Source organism: Octopus bimaculoides, chromosome 9, assembly GCF_001194135.2.
Source record: "Octopus bimaculoides isolate UCB-OBI-ISO-001 chromosome 9, ASM119413v2, whole genome shotgun sequence".
NCBI classification, from domain to species: domain Eukaryota; kingdom Metazoa; phylum Mollusca; class Cephalopoda; order Octopoda; family Octopodidae; genus Octopus; species Octopus bimaculoides.
The window spans coordinates 5,644,884-5,650,586 of record NC_068989.1 but is presented as its reverse complement, the minus strand read 5'-3'; the positions used below and the strand labels follow the sequence as shown (position 1 = coordinate 5,650,586).

At 34.4% G+C, this 5,703-nt stretch overlaps 1 protein-coding gene across 3 annotated transcripts in view; it reads left to right on the top strand.

The window, feature by feature from the left end:
• Positions 1-5,703, top strand: part of LOC106878116 (UPF0415 protein C7orf25 homolog) — a 256,888-nt gene that overhangs the window by 215,347 nt on the left and 35,838 nt on the right. The window lies entirely within an intron of this gene.

Here is a 5,703-nt window from a genome sequence, read left to right as displayed (position 1 = left end):
GGGGGTATAAGGGAGTGCTGGAAAGTTCATGACTTTGAATGAAAGAAAATACAGGAGGATCAGTTAATTATGATTTTATTTAAGATATTCCCCTCTCAGAATCACACATTCATTGCAGTGGTGCTTCACTTTTTCTAAGGCCTGTAAAAGAACTCGGAAGGTTGGGCCTCCAACCCAGGCCTTTCACTAGACCCTTAAAGCCAGGAACTGTTCAGCACCCTGTCATATATATATATATGCATAGATAGCTAGTTTGGTCATGTCATGTGGATGGATGCTGAAAGTTCCATAAAGAAGTGTTGATCTCGCTAAGTAGAAGGAACACGTGGAAGTGGGAGACCCAGGAAGATGTGAGATGAAGTACTGAAGAAATTATCTCAGGACATATGCATTCACATGTTTGTGTATATATTATGTATTTCTATTCATGTATATACACATATTTGTGTGGCAATGTATATATGTATATTTTTGTCTCTGCTTATATATATATATATATATATATATATATATATATATATATATATATATATATGTGTGTGTGTGTGTGTGTTTGTGTGTAATATTTGTATGTATATTTATAGATATATGTATAAATGTGTGTGCGTGTGTAGTTGCTTTGTTGAAATTTCAAGACATTTTCTCTGCATGCCATTGTTTTGTACTGGGAAATGATGAAGAAGATATTCCAAGAACTGATGAGCTGACTCCCTGCTGTTATATGTCTGTATACAATGACTTGTGGATCTTTTGTGGTCAGTGCTACATCTCACTTTTTAATAGCTAATATGGTGGCCTCTCTGCAGTTATCAACAGACCTGCTAGAAATAATAGCTAAATCTTCCTCAAATCACTCCCAGCAAGGCAATGATATATTAGAACACTTAACTTATGGAATAATTAAATGTCAAATTAGAAATAAATTTGTAATGAGGAAGGAGCAATGTTTTTCTCTTATCTTGTCTTGACCTGCTAGAAATAGCCACCAAATTCCTCTCAGTTTTTTTTTTTTTTTTTTTTAGAGAAATGGAATCTTGCACTCTCCACTTTGTTTTTTTATGTATTTTGCCTTTTCTGAGAACTTGAAAATTATTCACGTCAATGAGTATGCCACTCAGTGTTCACTCAGAATGCTAGAAATAGCTGCGAAATTTCCCTCACATACACTCTACCATTTTAATCTTTTTGTTTCCATTTTTCTGTTTAAACTTTCTAGCTTTGTTCCTATTAATATTGATATATAATGAAGAGTAACTTTGACATTATTAAACTGGTATCATCTTCATCATCATCATTTAACGTCCGTTTTCCTTTTGAGCATTGGGCCTTATGGGAGCAAAGAGGCTCAGTTCTTTTTAAGCATTGGGCCTCACAGAGGCAAAGAGGTTGAGTTCCTTTTGAGTGTTGGTCCTCACAGAGGCAATGACCGAGACCATTGGCATTATGTCGTGCTTGAGAAGAAGACCCATCAAGCCAAGCAAAATCACAATCGTTGCAGATACTGGTGTCACGCAAATGGCACCCATGGTGGTGGCACATAAAAGCACTGATTACACTCTCAGAGTGGTTAGCATTAAGAAGAGCATCCAGCTGTAGAAAACCATACCAAATCAGACAGGAGTTTGGTACAGCCTTCCAGCTTTCCAGCCCCAGTCACACTGTCCAACCCATGTCAGCATGGATAACGGATGTTAAATGATTACAATGATGATGATGATAACATGCATCACCATCACCATTGTTTAATGTCTGTTTTCTCTGCTGGCATGGGTTTGACAGTCCAACAGGGGCTGGCGTGGCCACAGACAGTGCCAAGCTCCAACGTCTGCTTTGGCATGGCTTCTACATCCACTTCACAGAATATACTGGGTGCTTTTTATGTGGCACCAACACCTGTGAGGTCACCAAACGACTTACAAGAGAAGACGCCTTAACTGAGACGGTGTAAATGTTGAGGGAGATAGCTTTATGCCAGGTATGATCAAGAGATGGGAACAGGTTTCTTGCTGTAGAGCCATTACACGGTTACCCCCTACTAGTGAAGACGTGCCAGAGCATACCCTCGTCTCATAGGATGGTGAACGTACAAGAAATGATACAGAAGAAAACATGATGCTGATATTGCACTAATTCATACAAACGTGAAATTTTTGTCATTTCAGCAGCTATGTCAAGCAGAATTTTATGACAGGCTTCTAAAGTCATCAAAATTGAAAATATCAAAGAATTTGGAAATTATGAATTCTAATGGATTGCTAATAACCAATAATGGACTCTTCTAATATGTTTAGAACCAATTCTGATATGAAATTCTTACAGTTTTTCTTTTTTTCTTTTTTTTTCTTGCTATGATGAAAAATTTACAAGTTTGTGACAAACTGAGGTGGTAGGTGAGGGGAGTGAGGTGTCAAAGAAATTCTTTAAATTTTGCCATTTCAAAGAGTTTGAAAAACCATGAATTCTTTCAGGTGATCAAATTAGAATAATAATATCTTATTAATTAATTATTTATTCATATCTTGACGTGGTTGAACATTTACAGAAGAGACTTGAATGGATTAAGAATTTTTTCAAAATCCTTACTAATACATATAAACATGCATGCATACATACATACACACACACACACACACACACACATAAACATACATGCATGCACGCATAAATACATACATACATACATACATATGTATGTATGTACACATGTATGGAACAAAGAATGGCCGGACTTGAGATCTTGGGGAGAGAATGCAAATCTTTAATTCATGCATTACAAATGATCATAACATCTGGAATTATAAAAATCTGCAAGACCTTTATCAGATTCTAAGGATGATGATCAAAACAAGATACTTTCTTTCACCATCTTGCTTCCAAGTGGGTGGCAGGCCAAAACTTATTTTCTAAGTTAAAAAGAATAAGAGAACAACATCCATACATACATACATATAGTGACACCTCAACTATCACAGGTGTTATGTTCCAAAACCTCCCACAGAAATAATTAAAATATCAAAAAAATATGAATACCGCTCGGCTGTAGAAACCCATGATATAAGTTTCCATATATTAACCAGAAAAATCCATGTACTGAGTGCACGATAGGTGAACCTTGATATAGTGAGGGATTACTGTACATACATACATATATACATACAAGTGTATATAAATATAAACAAACTAACATTTGTTTTATATAAGCATTGAAAGATGTAAATACAAATAAATTATCATCTTATTTGTATTTGTATACACTTTTTGGCACTAAAAAAAAACAAATGTTAGTTTGTTCATATTTACATACATGTGGCTGTACATTTAGCTTTAAAAACATCTGAAATGGATTAATTTGTCAGCAAGACCCTTGCCCCAAGGTGCCATGCAGTGAGCTTGAATCCAAAACCATGCGGTTGGGAAGCAAACTTGCTTACCACAAAGCAATACCTGCATCTAAGAGCAAATGTTGTAATAGACTTCCTTTTTATTTATTTTTGTTTCTTTGTTTTTTCTCATCAATGTTTACATCCTTTGCTAATAGACATTTTTAAGATTTGCATACATCATCATGGTCATCTGTAACCAACAACAGTTGGAGTCTGGGAATCTCGTACATCTGATAAATTATCCTCATTGATCTCTATTTTCCTATAGTTTTATTAATTGTTTCTTCTTCAATTCTGTTTTCACCATTATGTTATCAGTCCAGATCATTTGTTTTGAGGCTTCCTTTAGTTTCCTGTTGTTTTTTTTTCAATAACTTCACAATGACCAATCATTTCTGCATGCCACCTATCCTTTCAACACACCAAAATATTTAATATTCTACCTGTCCAGTTCTTTAGCAAGACTCCATCCATTTCTTTATATCCTAGTTTGCTCCAAGACACTGATTTGTCCTTTCTCTCTGTGCAGCTAATTCTTAACATTCTTCTAAAGCACCAAACTTGAAAACTCTCTACCTTTTTTCTGTCAGCATTTCAAAATCTAACACTTTAGATCCATGTGTTGCTACTGGATATATCAGGGTGTGAAAATGTGCTACAATTTCAACCATTTTTGTTTCCTTTTACTTATTGATGAATTTTTTTTTTTTTTTTTACCAATATGTTTTAAAGAGATAATAGCATATTTTGTTAATGCATTTCTTCATTTTATCTCTTTGCTTTCGTCCCATTGATTTGTAATAATACTTCAAAGATAGGAAAACTTGTAGACTTCTTTGACAGTTTGATTATCAATTATTATTGGGTTATTTTTGGTAAAATGTTTCTGAGATAATCATTGATTCAGTTTTGTCAAAATTAATAAATAAACAATATTCTTCACATTTCATGTAACTTTCTCCAGCGAAATCTTCAATTCTTTCAGCAACCATCAATAAGGAAACCTAAAAATAAATGAAACCTAAAGGCTGAAGGAATTTTTTTTTTCCATAAAGCCTACAAGCTATTTCGTTTTCGTATTTGGTTTGCAAGATTCCTAATGTGAAATTGTGTATTGAAATATATTTTGTTGTATGTCTGGTGGGTCGTTACAGCAATAATAAACACATGCACTGACTCTATTTCACTTGTTTATTATTTTTTAGTCATTTGGTTAACTAGTTGATTAATCATTCAGACAGTCAATCAATCTATAAATATACATATTTCACCAAATGTATAAAATATGATTCTTTGTACTCAAATTGAGTTTGAAATTTTCCACAACAAAAACATCACAAACAAAAAACTTAGATCCTAATTTCTGCACAGATAAACATACCAAATTTGTGCCTGTTCTTCCACCAATTTCAGCTGTGCTTCTAAAACTTTCTAGATCTCATCTCATTACATTTCTGCATAGATGTTTTATATAGAGAAGGTGAAAGGGTAATCCTTGTCATAACTCTGCTCAGTTTCAAATCACACATTCGTTTTGACAGCTGCTATTTTCTGGAAATAAAGTAATTTTAGAAATTCTATAAAATATTGAGAACATCTCATTTTTATAAGCACAGACCATAATTTGTCATCAATAACACTGTCAAAAGTATTTTTGATCATCAATAAAAACCAATAAATTGTTATTCACTATGCTCTTTAGTTCTCTGAATAACCTTCATTAAGTTAACATTTTTCCTACCAAGTTCATTCTGCACTACATTTTCTTTTTAATTTTGTTACAAATTATGTGCTTGTTCAGTTTTTTTTTAGTCACATCTATGTTGTAGTTCAGTGTGTAGACTAATATATACTACCTACAGTGCAGACAAAAAGCATTACAAACGAAACAGTAAGAAAGATCTAGAAATATACTGGATTAAAAGAAGAGAGAAGGCATAGTTGTGTGGTTAAGAATTGCACTTTGCAACTGTGTGGTTTTGGGTTCCATCCCACTGTGTGTCACCTTGGGCAAGTATCTTCTATATTGCCCAATACCTTGTGAGCAGTAGCGGACTGGCCAGGTTGCCAGCTTTCCCGATGGCAAGTGGGCCCCTGCGCCATTAGAATCCATATATGGAGCCCCATGTTAGTATCTAAGGGCCCATTCCCTCAAGTTTGAGAATTTTTTATTCACTCCTGGAAGAATGCATTAATTATTTCAGCTTGGCTGTGTTTGTAGATTGTTGAAAAGAATATTTTTAACAAAAAAAAAAAAATTAAATGATAGCATTGTAGTTGCGGGTGGGCCCCCTTGTAGTTGTGGGTGCCCCCCCCCCCC